This window comes from Ovis canadensis, chromosome 6 (genome assembly GCF_042477335.2).
Source record: "Ovis canadensis isolate MfBH-ARS-UI-01 breed Bighorn chromosome 6, ARS-UI_OviCan_v2, whole genome shotgun sequence".
In the NCBI taxonomy this organism is placed as follows: Eukaryota; Metazoa; Chordata; class Mammalia; order Artiodactyla; family Bovidae; genus Ovis; species Ovis canadensis.
Genome location: NC_091250.1, coordinates 75,608,962 through 75,624,602, shown reverse-complemented (window position 1 = coordinate 75,624,602; position 15,641 = coordinate 75,608,962). Strand labels below are relative to the sequence as shown.

Sequence of the window (15,641 nt, the reverse complement as noted above, 5' to 3'; positions counted from 1 at the left end):
GCTCAAAGGGGAATGTCACTTAGACCCCACAAAATCCCTCAGTTCTCTAAGGCCTCCTCACGGCTTTTCTTAGCACAAAAAGCAGCCATTGGCCACGTCACTCATTTGCCTCCCAAATCTCCACACTGAGAAGTTCCCAGGCCCTGTAAAAGTGGTCCCTACAACAGTAAAATGATCAGGTCCTAGCAGGGAATGGGACTGGGTAACCATCCTCTCTTGGCATGGTAACTCGTGGCTCTCTCTAGATTATCCAGAGCGCCTACCTGGAGTTTGGTGTTCATCCTTTAGGCCAACTCTCCCACCTCCACACAGGTATTATCAAATGCATGAGAGGAGGCCTCATCCTAAATCTGTTTCTAATAGCAAGGACTTCCAGAAAATACTCCCTGTAGAATGGACTTGCCATTTCTACTCATTTTCGCCCTCATTTGTTTTAACTTCTTAAATACAAGACAACTTGCCACAAAGGATAACTTTTCAAAGGAGGAATACACACATGTTTTTAATATTGAATTCCTTATAATTTTAGAAAAATATGTATATGACAACACTGATACATGAAAAAAAAAAGCAAGTTCAAAACAGTGTATACAACATGATCCTGATTTTTCAGTAAAATTAGAGAAAGGAATAAGAAGCTAAATCCACGTTAGCGATGTGATTGGTACAATCACAGATTTTTGTGTGCTTATCTATGTTTTCCAAATTTCCTTTTAAAACATATACTGCTTCCAAGGACTTTCCAGGTAGTCTAGTGGTTAAAACTCTGAACTTCCATTGCAGGGGATGCGGGACTGATCCTTGGTCAGGGAACTAAGATCCTACATGCCACATGGCATAGTAAAAAAAAAAACAAAAGAACATATATAACATATAACTCTATAACAAGAGGGAGTTTGTAAAAGTAACTCATGACTCTGTAAAAGAAAATATAAATGCATCTTGCAAATATAAATGCATCTTCCTGGATAGAAATAGCATTCTACATACAGATACTGTAGTTACTTTCAAGAAAGTATGACACAGGAGACCCAGATCCTGGGTCAGAATCAGACTAATGAAATGACCTGGACCAGTCCAGGACCTCCCCCAACCTCCCACCACAGTCACCTCATCTGCCAGATGAGCAGGTCTCACTGAGCCTGTAAGTTTCTTTCTTACTCAGTCTGGAACTCCTCATCCCTCTTTCAGATACCACTCAAGTGAAAACAAAGCAAGCAAACAAACACACACTTTGGAATATTCCAGTGAAGTGTGGATTGTGCCCAGACTGCCTTGCTGAACATGGTAGAAAAATCTCTCAGCGGGGGGACTCAGATTCTAGGGAAAGAGGCTTTTTGTGTAATAGAGATGATTACCACTGTTAGGATTTTTGGGAATGTATTTCCTTTTGTTACTGAGTATCAGAAAGGTCAAGGGCATGCTTTAGCCTAAGGCTCACTTCATCTCTATGGTCTTGTGAAAGTGAAGTCTTTCAGTAGTGTCTGACTCTTTGTGACCCTATGGACTGTAGCCTACCAGGCTCTTCCATCCGTGGGATTTTCTAGACAAGATTACTGGAGTGGGTTGCCATTTCCTTCTCCAGGGGATCTTCCCGACCCAGGGATCAAACCCGGGTCTTCTGGATGCAGGCAGATGCTTTACCGTCTGAGCCACCAGGGAAGAACATGGTCTTGTGAAAGGATCCTAAAAGAGGAAGTCTGTTAGCTATGATTCTCTGTCCTTTGACAATGCATGGAAGGTCACTGCCACAGTACAGTTCTCAGACTTGCTTGTTTTGTACATTTCCATGGGTCACCAACTCTTTTTTCTGGTCAATATCTCGTCGTATAAATCCATCTTCTCAGAAGATGACTGTCTAGTCACCTAGACTAGGCTACTCAAGTCTTGCCTTAATGATACAAGCCTAGGGGTTCATGTTTGGGAATGCATGTAAGAATTAAAGATTTTAAAATTTAAAAAATAAAAAACAAACAAACAAAAAAAAGAGACAATAGGAAGTTTCCAAAAGAAACCCCACGATATCAGCATTAGCCAATGTCTCAAATTCATAATTCCAAAGTGAACTGAAATGCAACAGAGGGTAATCCCCTAAATTCATTCCATCTTCCTCTAACCACCTCTTCACTTGTACATTATGTCTGTATCTTACAACACTCACATATCTCATGCAGACATCCATCAGAACACTTCTTTGGGGTTTATTATGCCCAAAGTGCTTACCTTGTAAGATTAAATTCACAAACCTCCTCATGAACTCTTCAGTATTCCATTTCCTATGAAGCTGGACTAGCCCGGTGCACGTGTGCGTGTATGTGTGCAATCAGGAACTAGAAGAGTGAGGCTCGTGCTTGCTATTTTTTTAAAACTTTTTGTTGCACCAATCAGCTTGTGGGATTTTAGTTCCCCAACCAAGGACTGAACCCCAGCCCTTGGCAGTGAGAGCACAAGTCCTAATCACTGGTCTGCAAGGGAATTCCCCACACTTGTTATTTTTCTAAAGTCAAGTCCCAGGAAACTCGACTACCACACAGTTAACAGTAGGTAATTTCTTTTTTTCTTTTTGCATCATGGGGCACAGAAAGAGACAGAGGACTTCCTTTCTGTGCCACATGCAAGATCTGTTATCCCATCTTCTCCTTTTAATGATATTCTCCAGGCTGAATTCCAGTGTCTTTTCAACTATGAGTCATCACTGCTTCTCGTGCATAGAACTGTTCCGTTCTGGGCTTCTCATTTTTAAGGAGGACAGTAATTCAGAAGCATGTTTTAAGATCTCCCCAGCACAATTCTCCATCTGGGATCATCCAGAGGCCCAGCTCAGTGAGCCACAAGGAGATGGCAAAGGAAGCAGCTTCCCAGTCTATCAGTAGTAGCTGCCATCCTGATGATAAGGATCCCCTGCAAGAAAGTCTGACGCATGGGCTTCCCAATCAGCTGGTACAGCAGGCACAGTCCGTGCCCTTCAGGGGACAGCCTTACCAGAAGGTACCGCCTCCACAGGGGACATCTGGGTGAGGGAATTCCCCTCCCTGCTGCACATCCTCCCACCATTGAAACAGCCCTTTCTCCAGAGGTTCAGTGCTTCATTGGAATGTAAATATCCTTGGCAGGTAAAGGCCTTTTTACAGTTTTCATATTTATAAGAATGTGTTCAAGTCTTATTCTATCGTCAAAGCCACTTTTGGTTGGAGGAGGAGAAATTTTCACAAAAAAGCAAAAACTCTATACAAAGAGAGGTAAGACACTGGAAGATATCTTGTATTGGTCATTCCCATTCTCTGGGTCATTCCCTTCTACATCCAGGCGCTTCCTAAACTGGAATAGCCCTGGTGGCCTACCAGTCTCCGGTATTGTCTGCAGACTGATAATCTGAAGTGTCATTGATCTCAATTCTCAATAACACCATTCATGTGCTCACTCCTCCAATATGTACTGCACTCTAACTACGTGCTGGGCATTGTACTAAATGCTGCATGGGGAATAGAGAAAGCTGAGGAATTCTAATTCATCTCAAAATCAAGCGTCCAATCTGTAGATGAGGATCACTGGGTTTATAATACTGATCTGTATTATCAGTTCAGTTCAGTCGCTCAGTCGTGTCCAACTCTTTGCGACCCCGTGAATCGCAGCACACCAGGCCTCCCTGCCCATCACCAACTCCCAGAGTTTACTCAAACTCATGTCCATCGAGTCAGCGATGCCATCCAGCCATCTCATCCTCTGTTGTCCCCTTCTCCTCCTGCCACCAATCCCTCCCAGCATCAGGGTCTTTTCCAATGAGTCAACTTTTCGCATGAGATGGCCAAAGTACTGGAGTTTCAGTATAATATAATACTGACTACAATATTAAAGAAACACTTGGTGTCTATTCACTGCACTTGCCCCAGAGTGATGTGATACACCATTAGCCCTGGGAAGTATCATTATTCTCAATTTATGATTAAAATTTTTTTTTCCTTTGGTCATGCCACGTAGGATCTTAATTTCCCAACTAGGGATTGAACCCAGAGCCACAGCAGTGAAGCACCAAGTCCTAACCACTGCACCACCAGGGAATTCCCTCAGTTTACAGATAAACTGATCAATGTCCAGGAGGTAAAGTCAGAGATCCCCAAATGTGAGCATCCTCAAAATTAGAGGTTGTTTAAAATGTTTTCCTGGGCACCTCACGGGGACATTCACATCCAATAGGTCTGGGAAGAACCAGAGAAGCTATTTTCAAAGTACAAGGATGACTCAGAAGCAGTCAAATTGGAGAAACACTGTTATGCAACTAAGTACAGCATTCCCATACAGCTTTTCATTTTACCTTCACCATCTGGAAAATAGAATTATTATATTAATATCCCCAGTTTACATGTGAAGCAGCTTTGGCTCACACATACACACACACACAAAATTGTCCCCCCCAAAACAAAACCCTAGTCTAGAGGTGAAAGCTCTAATCAGGAGTCAGGATATTTGGGTTCAATTTCACCTCTGTCATTAGCCTTGTAACCAGAAGTACCCACTCACCTCTAGGTGCTTCTTTCATTGAGTATAAGATGGAGGGTTTCATTCCAGCTTGAAATGTTATAAAATGTAGATACTACTCCTATTCCAACTCCTTAAGTAGATACCTTTTAAATAATACCTTTTAAGTAATACCTTTTAAATAAGTATACCTAAGTAACTATTTCTCTTCAGGGGAATGCTGAGGGAAACTCAGTAAAACAAAGATATATTGCCCCTGAAGCATCAGGTGGATAAACCAAGACATCCACAGTTCCACTTATTGACTGCCATGGTGCCTGAGGCAAGCACCTTCATATCTGACCTCGTTTTATCCTCATGACAGTCCCACAAGGAAAATTTTACAAATGTGATGACTGAGAGCCAGAGAAATTAAATAACTTGACCCTGGTCAACTCCAAAACCCTGAGCTTTACACCCTGCCTCCACACCTCCAATTCTCTCATACAGAGAAGATCAGGAAATGGAAGGCAGAATCGAGCTAGTGAACTGTTTCCAGCTCCTAAATCTGGCCTTTAGGCTTGTATCTTATAAGTGAATTCCAACGATGTTGGTTATTTACGTTAAAACACAAATAGTGTACAGCGGGTTTTAGAACTGCAAAGAAAACCATGTCCAGCTACTTACTGGCTCTCATCTATTGATGTTTGTCACTTTTAGCTATTATAATCAGCGTTTACCAATTGCTTTCTAGATGCATAGCACTACAGTGGACATTGTGAGAGACTCCCTGCTCTCCTGGAATTTAGCCCATTGTGAAGACAAGATAGAGATGCTCGAGTCAGGTAAGTAACATTAAAAGACATTATGTGTGTGTGTGCTAGGCCACTTCAGTTGTGTCTGACTCTTTGCAACCTCATGGACTGTAGCCCACCAGGCGCCTCTCTCCATGGGATTCTCTAGGCAAGTGTTGCCAGTTCCTTCTCCAGGGGATCTTCCCGATCCAGAGTCAGAACCTGAGTCTCTTATGCCTCCTGCATTGGCAGGCGAGTTCTTTACCACTACACTTAATTACTTAATTGGGGCTTCCCAGGTGGCACAGTGCTAAAGAATTCTCCTGCCAGTGTAGGAGATGTAAGACACAGTTTCGTTCCCTGGGTCAAGAAGATCCACTGCAGTAGGAAATGGCAACCTGCTCCAGTATTCTTGTCTGGAAAATTCCATGGACAGCGGAGCCTAGTAGGCTATAGTCCATGGGGCCGAAAGAGTTGGACAGGACTGAGCACACATATGCACGCATGCACGTGCACGTGCACACACACACACAATTAATTAAGTGCACCAAAGAGTGAAACAGATCATAAACACTATAGGATTTTAAAAGAATAGGAATTATTAAAAAAAAAAAAAAGGAAGGGGAAAAAAGAAAAAAGGATGGAAATGTGCATGGGCTGGGGGCACTGTAAACAACATGCAAAGGGAAAGGATATATATATATATGGTGGTGGTGGTTGGTGGTTTAGTCGCTAAGTCATGTTGGACTCTTGTGATCCAGAGTACTGTAGCCTGCCAGGCTCCCCTGTCCATGGGATTCTCCAGGCAAGAATACCTGAGAGGGTTGCCATTTCCTTCTCCAGGAGATCTCAACCCAGGAATTGAACCTGGGCCTCCTGCATTGTAGGCAGATGACTTACCAACTGAGCTATGAGGGAAGCCCATATATATATATATATATATATATATATATATATATATATATATATATATATATATAATAATATATTAGGCTTGCGACCTCATGGACTGTAGCCCACCAGGCTCCTCTCTCCATGGGATTCTCTAGGCAAGTGTTGCTATTTCCTTCTCATTATGGGTGATTCATGTTGTTGTATGGCAAAAGCCAACACGACATTGTAAAGCAATTACCCTCCAATTTTTAACTTTTTTAATTAAAAAAAAAAAGAACTTGCAAGAAAGCAGGACTTACACTAGGTTTTGAGGAGAAGTATTAAAAAGGTTGGCGATGAAGGAAAAGGTCTTCTAGGCAAGTGGAACTGCCTAAGGACTCCCAGGGGAAGTGACTTAGACTAGAGTCTCAAGGGGAGAGGATTTGGAAGGGTAACAAGAAAGGGACTGGCCTGTGCAAAAGCACAGAGGACTGAGAGCAAAGATGTGCTTCAGAACAAAGTGGATCAGCATGCCTGGACCCTAGACCAGAGTTGAGGAAATGATAGGAAAAGAGAATGAGAAGGTAGACCTTATGCCTGTAAGAAACTGAAAGCTACTGAAGGCTTTTGGGTGGGGAAATAAGTTCAAATTAATGCCTAGGGTGATTGGTCCAGCTTTAAAACAAGTAAAATGGTTTTTTCCACTCAATATACAATATATATATATGGGGGGGTCTATACAAAGATGAATACAACACAGTTCCCATTCTTAGGAAACTGCCAATCCAGTGAGAGAAGATCACCAATTACAAGATAATGTAAGTTGTTCCTTAATTGAATTTATGACATTATCTGCGGCAGGCATTGTTAGTTTTCTACTCAATATCCGAGCCTCTCTTTGTCGTTAATAATAGAATCCAGGACTTCCCTGGTGGCCCAATGGCTAAGACTCCACACTCCCAATGCAAGGGGCCCGGGTTCAATCTCTAGTTAGGAAATTAGGCTCCATATGCTACAAATAAAGACCCCACATACCACAAGGAAGATCAAAGAACCTGCGTGTCGGAACTAAGACCTGGTGCAGCCAAATATATCAATAATATTTCCTTAAAAATAGAATTCAATTTTGTTGCAAGACAATGTGCAAGACCTTAGGCAATGGACCATGCTTGGCCTAAGCCACCATTTCTCAACCTTTTTTTCATTATCATTTGCCTCAGAGCATTTTTAGACACTTTTTTCCTAATCATGTCACTTACTAAAATTTAATATCATAAATGTACTCTATGTATTGCATGCATATCTGTGCTTTATATATAAAAAGAGTAATATCTTTTTTCTGCCCCTCCTCCTCACCAATAAACAATTCTCCCCCATAGGAGTTATTATCATCATCATCCCATCTACCCTCACCCCATCCCTACCCATACCTCCTCCTACTACCTTCCTCACTTGCCTCCCTGTTGGAAATGCATAGCCTAAGACAATTATGTAACAATTCTACTTCCTGTTTCCTCACCTTTCTCACAACTGGGCTGGGCAAGTAACCCAATCCTAGCAATGACAAGATAGTTGATATCTGTTTAGCAGATCTCTGGGAAAACTCTTGTTGTCCTAGAAAATGCAACAGCCAATGCCAGATCAGCCTACTTTTACCTTCACCCAGCTCTACGATTTAATGGAGGCATAAGCCTGGAAGCTGCGGGAGCCATCTTGCAGCTATGATGACACACAGGAAAACTGCAGAGGCACTGTCACTGAGCCACTGAACCAGGGGCAGGAACACAGACCTCCAGACTTCTGGCTATGAGGGAGAAATGAATCCAGATTTTTTGAAAGCTATTGTCAGGTATCGTGCAACTTGCAGCTGAAAGCTCTGCTAACTGATATGTTGTGTGTCTCGTGAACCATAACTTGTCTAACATAACCATGAATTACTGTTAAACCAAAGCCAGAGAGAAGCACAAACAAAAGCAAACAAAAATGTGATCAGAAATATTATGCAGTCAAACAGATTTCGTTTATGTTTTAAAGGAAAATGCTTTCCTTCACTTATCAACTTTTCAAATAAATGTTAAAGCATTTGAAATAATATTTAGCATTTGAAACTAATAAACTTTAAGATATTTGTTACTGTGCAGAAAAATGGTCATGAAAGACTACAAGATAATTTTGCTACTTTATAGCAAATGATTTGCCTAGTAGGTATCTTTCAAAATATTTGAAAGTCAATTATTTCTAAATTAAATATTTACGATACATAAGGAATATATGCTTCTTAAAGGATCTCTCTGGGAATCTTTTCCCATGTTAAAAAATTTTTAGATAAACATCTATATTCACTATTTGAATATCATGTATTTTACTTAAATTCTGATACTAGTTAAAGCTAATTCTCTTATTTTAATAACATAAACCTATTTAATAACTCCAACATCTCTCATAAAAGTGATTTTCAAGGTTCAAGATAAAAGAAACTTGAAATCCCTTTAAAGCTAAAGATCATTTAAATCTTAAAATTTAATTATAGGCTTAGGACTATCAAGCATTAGGTTTTCTTCAAGATGTCAAAATAATTCTCACATCAAAATCATTTTACTAGTTTCACTATTAACCTCACACCATAAATTGACTTTCTTTTGGAAGATTTTTTCCTTTTTATTATAAAAATAATATATGCAAATCACAGAAAATATAGGAAACATAAAAACCATATAGAATTTTATCATATACTAGATGATAACTTTTAACATACTGGTTTATCTACTTCACATTCTGAATTCATGTAAGAATATATAAGCCCTTTAAAATAAAAATATATGATTTTAAACTCTGATTTTTTTCTCACCTATTAAACATTCTTCAAAAAATTATTGTGTTGAAAAGCTATGCTTTTATAGTAAAACACTTGCTGTTTTCTTAGGATCAATTCTTAGAAGCAGTCACAGGATAAGAACATTTTAAGGCTATTCCTTCAGACTGCCCAGTTACTTGCAATTTTTCTTAAAAGAATGGCCTTTCCATAGCTACCTAAAGTAATTTAAAATAATAATTTAGAACATAGCATATTACATAGTGAGTAGAAGGATCATTCAACTCTTTTTCCCTGACTGGAGATATTATTTATAAATTGTACTTTGGCCTTTATTTTATAGAAAAAGGAAAAACTTGATAATAATTTAAAAGTTCATCAAACTCTTGAACAAACTCTGATGAACTCGAAGCGTTCATCAAACTCTTTGAAGGCAAGTGAATTTGCTTTGTTATTTACCCTACATTTTTGTAATTACTTTGTTAAAGATCTAGTATGTAAGAATCATTAAGCACTCTCAAAATTAGCAAAAGAAACAAACAATTATAATCAGTAGGTAAAATAATGAAATACATACCTGTTGAGAAATAAAACCAGTCATGACCAAATATATAAAGGAGCACTAACACTGAAAACTCCAAACAGGGTAAATGTAGAAAAAATTTTAAATATGATCACTTCAGCCCTCCAAAGAAAAGAACAATAAATCCGAGGGAGCTTCAAGATAATATAACTTCATAAGATTGACTGGTCACAGGTCAGAAGAAAGAGTTGAACATGAGCTTAAGCTGAAAAGGCTAGTGGCTTTTTTTCATGAGTGCAATTGCACAGTTTAGTTTCTAAACTGAAAACCACAAGAGTCTAGCCCCTGTTGGAAGACAAAACTTTTGTTTTTCCTTCCACATTTGTATGTGTTGGGTCTTTCCTGGATGACATATCAAATGGGTAGCCCTTGGGGAAATCCAAAACTATCGGTTTGGGTTTTCAACGTTTGGTCCAAGTTTTACATAGAACTTCCCTGTCACGATGCCAAAACTGCCTGTGTATTTTCATGGCTCTAGTATTTAATAGAAACATTGCCATATTCTATATCTTGAAATCTCTTTTCCTGAGATGTAGAGAACAAGAAGGAAGAAAAGATACCTATGGGAGTCAGCAAAGTTGTTTGCCCATCATTAATTCAAGTGATCCATTTAATCATCAGCTATATTTCTCTTATGGTAAGAAGCAATGTTTAAGCGCCTTTCTATAGTTTCTGCACATTTTGGAGGGAAAGCACTAGCATGACGGTGTTTTTAATATGTGAAAACCTAAATACTCATAAATAAAATATATACATGTGTATTTAGGTTAAAAGCATATGCTACATTTGTTACAAATACGTGTTACCATTTTCTTTCTCCAAGGGACCTTCCCAACCCAGGGATCGAACCCATGTCTCCTGCAATGGCAGGCAGATTCTTTACCTCTGAGCCACCAGGGAAGCCCATTATAAAGTTAACATCATTACAGATATTTCTAATATTACCAGATAGTTTGGGTATAGGAATAGAGTGACAATATCACTTGTCATATCAACAAATGTAGGAAATTGTGGTACTGTCAACATGTAAAGTTTTTCTGCCTTTCCCCTCCTATTTCCTGTATATACGTCCAACACCCTCTTCTACTTCCTTATTACAGCCAGAGGAAGAGAGAGAGTGAGTAAATGACTATCGATATAAATTACAGCAAGTTACAGTCCAAAGTTACTGGAGCTTGAGGAAAGTCAGGTTTTATCCCCCAAAAAAGTATACCAAAAGGGATTTCTGAACTCTTTAAGGGTATTTGCAGCAGAGGACAATGGTCTTACATTATTTAAATTTGAATCCCAATACATGGCCCTCCTTTGTTAGAAGGATTAATCACAGGCATTCTTATGCTTCTCAGTCATGGTTGAGATCATTTTTAGCTCAAGATTGGAACAAAGACAGGTAGAATTTTTTGTGGCAACTGAGAAAAAGCTTCATGATAAGATATGTGTATCTATTTTTATTTTTATTTTTAGTGCTCAAGAAGGAGGCAGCTAGAATAGCACAAGGGAAAACAAAGGAAAAGTAGGGATTCTACTTTTCAAAGGAACCTCTGAAAAGAAAGGGAAAGTATGGAGAAAAAGACAAATGTCAGTCAGTTTCCCACATCAGCAATTAGGTTGCTAGGCAGAATGCTGAAGCAGGGGAAGCAATCTGCAGGAGAAAAGGGGAAGAAGAGTTTGCCAGTGGCCTTTGGAGCACATGGGATATTTCTGTTTTCTGAGCTGTAACTGAGAATTCTATGATGCAATATTATTTAAATGCATTAAATGTATTAGGGCCTTCCCAGGTAGCTCAGTAGGTTAAAAAAATCCACCTGCAATGCAGGAGAGGCAGGAGACTTGGGTTCAATCTCTCGGTAGGGAAGATTCCCTGGAGGAGGGCATGGCAACCCACTCCAGTATTCTTGCCTAGAGAATCCTATGGACAGGGGAGCCTGGCAGGCTACAGTCCATAGAGTCACAAAGAGTCACACACAACTGAAGCGACTGACCAGGCACACATGCAAGAGTATTAAATTAAAATACACTTAATGAGGACTTCCCTGGCAGTACAGTGGCTAAGACTCTATGCTCCCAATGCAGAGGGCATGGCTTCAATCCCTAGTCAGGGAACTTGTATCCTGCACACTATGGGCATGACCAAAAATAATAATAATAAAATACACAGAATACATCAAAAACACATTGAATACACTGAGTTGAAATTGGCAGGAGCTGTAGTCATGGGTTTACAATAATTAAAATGGTTGTAGAAGGTGAAGTACACTAATTACTTAAATATATATTGGTATTTGTTACAGACTTTCCTATTCTATCTCAAAGAAAGATGTATAATCCTTACATTATGCCAAACCAAGAGAAGCCTGATTCAATATCACAATTTCACTAATTTCACAATTTGTTAAGCCAATTGTACATAGTTTTTCTCTGGAGGGTTGAAGACGGTGCAATTCCCCTCCCCATACTCTATCTCCCCCAGTCTCTTAACATGACATGACAGTATGATTTTATCACTTTCAACAGAGTTGACCAGTTTAAAGAGATGACTTTGGGGTAAATCTCCCTACCCTGCCTAAGTCCCTATCACTGTCCAAGTGGACAGTACATTAACAAAGGCATGAACTTTCAACTGAAAACACCTACTTCCCCAAATTGCATGTCAGGCACCCATTAATGGAAGATGGCCAACTGGGCTTCTGTGGTCTACAGGCTACACAGGAAAAGTACTATCTCCAAAATCAGGGCCCTAACAGATGTTCAGCTTCAGATAGGAAAACCAACATTTCACACTCTGAAGTAATCACATTACACACAAGCTAATAATGCCTTTCACCGCTAAAAGTAGCCTGGCTGGGTATCCAGTACTCACTGAGCACCACTCGCTACACTCTGGAGTTGGCTAGATCGGTATTTACAACCTGCCTGTATTTCTTATGCCAAGTAGGTACCACACGACAGTCAGTAAGACATTAAAGTAGGATCTTAGAGACTATTTTCCTGAATGGCTACTGATCTTGGCCTCACATAAGATAATTAAGAATTAAGGACTTAGAACATTGGTCATATATACTCTGACAAGAACCACCTCTAGCCCCACATGTTTACCCAGCTTAAGGATCCAGTGCTATAAAACTACACATGTACCTGCCCTCTTGTCCTCTTTTTACTATCAATTTTTCTCTCTAGCAGCTAAGTCCAATGTCAGCAATGACCAGGACTTTCACAACTTCTGAAAGGCCTCCTCTGCTGTGTTGACAGTCTCTGAGGCAGGATTTCTTAATATGAGGCATCTGGACTACTGATCTTCCATAGATGCACTCTGAATGTTAGCTGCTCAGTCATGTCCGACTCTTTGCAACCCCATGGACTGTAGCCCGCCAGGCTCCTCTGTCCATGGAATTCTCCAAACAAGAATACTAGGGTGGGTTGCCATTCCCTTCTACAGGAGATCTTCCCGACCCAGGGATCAAACCTGGCTCTCCTGCATTGCAGGCAGATTCTTTACCATCTGAGTCACTGGGGATGCACTCTAGAGGATATCCCTAAATCTCCCAAAAGTGTATGACAAATATGTAGTTTCTATACATGGGCTTTTTTCTCAGGGATATGGTCTTTGGTTCTCATCAGATTCTAAAAGGAATTTATGAACATCCTGAGAGACTAGTGCCCCGATGATAGGGAATGTGAAATTTTTTTTTTAACTGAAGAATTTTCAGCATAAAGTAGAAAAAAAACAAAAATATTAAAGATGATTTGAGAGCTTATTACTGTCACTAAAGTTTTAAAGCCAGGTTAAATCAATAATCTCAGTATGAATGGCTTCTGCTACTGCAATGTCATTTACTTCAATATGTTTATTTTGTGATACATACATTGTTATTATGGCACATATCTGATGTTATTCCTTTGAGGGCTATAGTTTTCTATATAAAATACATTTCATCAAACATCAAGCTTTACTTCTTTAATGTGATATTATTATACACTAAAGCTCAAACATTTTCTAAACACAGCAATGTGTATTCTCCTCCAGGTTTATGCTTGATGATCACTTCCCAATAATTTGAAATAGAATATTCATGGGTCTTCAACTCTCCATTTGACCATTTTTCTCTGTGCTTCCTTCTTGTAGTTCCCCTGTTCATAGCTACTTTCAGTTGGTCCAAATGCCTGTAAAAGGGAATTTTATGGCATAATCTACATTCCCCTTTAGGGAGTATCAAGAGTGTGGTCTCATGTTTTTAGTTTGTTTCTATAGATTCAACACAATAGCTTGTCCCTTTGGGGCTTTCTCTGTTGTCACACCCTTTTTTGATCCTAAGCCTCAAGGTATTAGTAGGCTTGCTCCCAAACACACACACACACACACACACACACACACACACGCATGCACATTCTCTAAGCCAACCCAAACTATCACCTTTAATCTATTAGCATTCTCAAAGTATTATCTACAGACCATTTGTTTCAGAATCTTTATGAGGCCAGAGGACTAGTTAAAAATATTCCTGCCAACCTCCAGACCAATTGGATCGTAATCCATGGAGGTAAAAGCTGCTTTTGTTAATACATCCCCCATCCATCCAGCTGAGATTAGAGAACCCATGATTTACAAGAATCATTTTCTTCCTGACTTGAGCCCTATTGTTTTGAGATCTAAATGGAGCTACTTTCATATTCATCTGACTTGCCTCTGAGATCAGCATCTCTTAAGAAATCTTCTTCCCTCTCTCTTGCCTTTGACAGTAGCTTTTCTGTGGGCTCTTCCTCAATCTCCACAGGCAGCCAGTGGCTTCTTTCTTCCAGAGCTGCCCTAAGGAAACCTTCTTAGCATCCACCACTTCAGACTGCCTGGATCCTAACACCATTTACAATACCTCACCTGGGGTTCATAGTACATATTTGCATGTCAAAAGCAAGCCCCATCTGGCCCACAAAACTCCTCTTGGCCTTGCCCTTAAATATTCAGTTCAGTTCAGTCACTCAGTCGTGTCCAACTCTTTGCGAACCCATGAATCGCAGCACGCCAGGCCCCCCTGTCCATCTCCAACTCCCGGAGTTCACTCAGACTCACATCCATCAAGTCAGTGATGCCATCCAGCCATCTCAACCTCTGTCGTCCTCTTCTCCTCCTCCCCCCAATCCTTCCCAGCATCAGAGTCTTTTCCAATGAATTAAGACTACTTAAAACCGCTTATTTACAGTCTTTCTCCGCATTTTTAAGGCACACACCACTCCTACAATACATGAACTAAAAACAAAATTCTAGTATCTCACCATTCTAACACAAATGCTTTATTTTTTTAAAGTTCACATTTCATCCTCATTCATAACAAAACCAGAATGTGACATGAAAATTGTAATCCTGATTTTCTAATCTAACACCATATCAAATATATTTTCATAACTACTGTTAATGATGACCTTTAAGACTGCCAGATCACTTTTGGTTATTATTTAGGCTATTTTTGGATCATTCTGTCATAATAACAATACAGTGTCATAATAACAATACATAATGAATAATACAGTTCATGCATGTTACTTTTTTCCTTCTTTGACTTATTTATTTAGAATAAATTCCCAGAGGTAGAATTAATGGATCAAAGTGTATGAGCATTTGGATAGCTCTTGCCACATATTGCCAAGTTGCCAGGGTTGTATTTTATACATTTCCTAAGCAACATGCTGGTAAATGTTTATTTAATAGATTTTTCTCAAAGGAAAAGAAAAAAGGGTGGAGAGTTTGATTTATAACATTCGCCAATTTTGTGGTATAAATACCCCTATCGGGTCCAGTTTCAAGTTATGAACATGGTATCACTGAATACAGATGTTTCATAGCATCATTATATGATATATCGATATAATCTATATATATCACATCATTATAATATTTCTATCACACAGATAAATTGGAGATGATAACTTCAAAAGCACAGATGACAAAAATATTGTAAATAATCAGGAGTAATAAGTTTTTTGAGTATTACATTTATTTTTAATATAATTTATTGAACTGGGATTTATAGAATTTAATTTTTAATAGTGATTGTTTAACATCTGGTTTGCAAATTTTCTGGAATAACACAATCAGTTCTTGTAAGCAAGTACAGGCTCCCACATATTCCTG

General features: G+C 39.3%; 1 protein-coding gene across 3 annotated transcripts in view; it reads right to left on the bottom strand.

Moving 5' to 3' along the window:
- Positions 1 to 15,641, bottom strand: part of RHOH (ras homolog family member H) — a 51,828-nt gene that overhangs the window by 24,928 nt on the left and 11,259 nt on the right. Inside the window, exon 1 of one of the 3 annotated variants that reach the window (XM_069593983.1) lies at positions 2,224 to 2,521. The exons of the other annotated variants lie outside the window; for them this stretch is intronic. The gene's annotated coding sequence lies outside the window, so the exon portion shown is untranslated. Of the gene's footprint in view, positions 1 to 2,223; positions 2,522 to 15,641 lie in introns of those variants that run through there. 3 annotated transcript variants of the gene reach the window in all.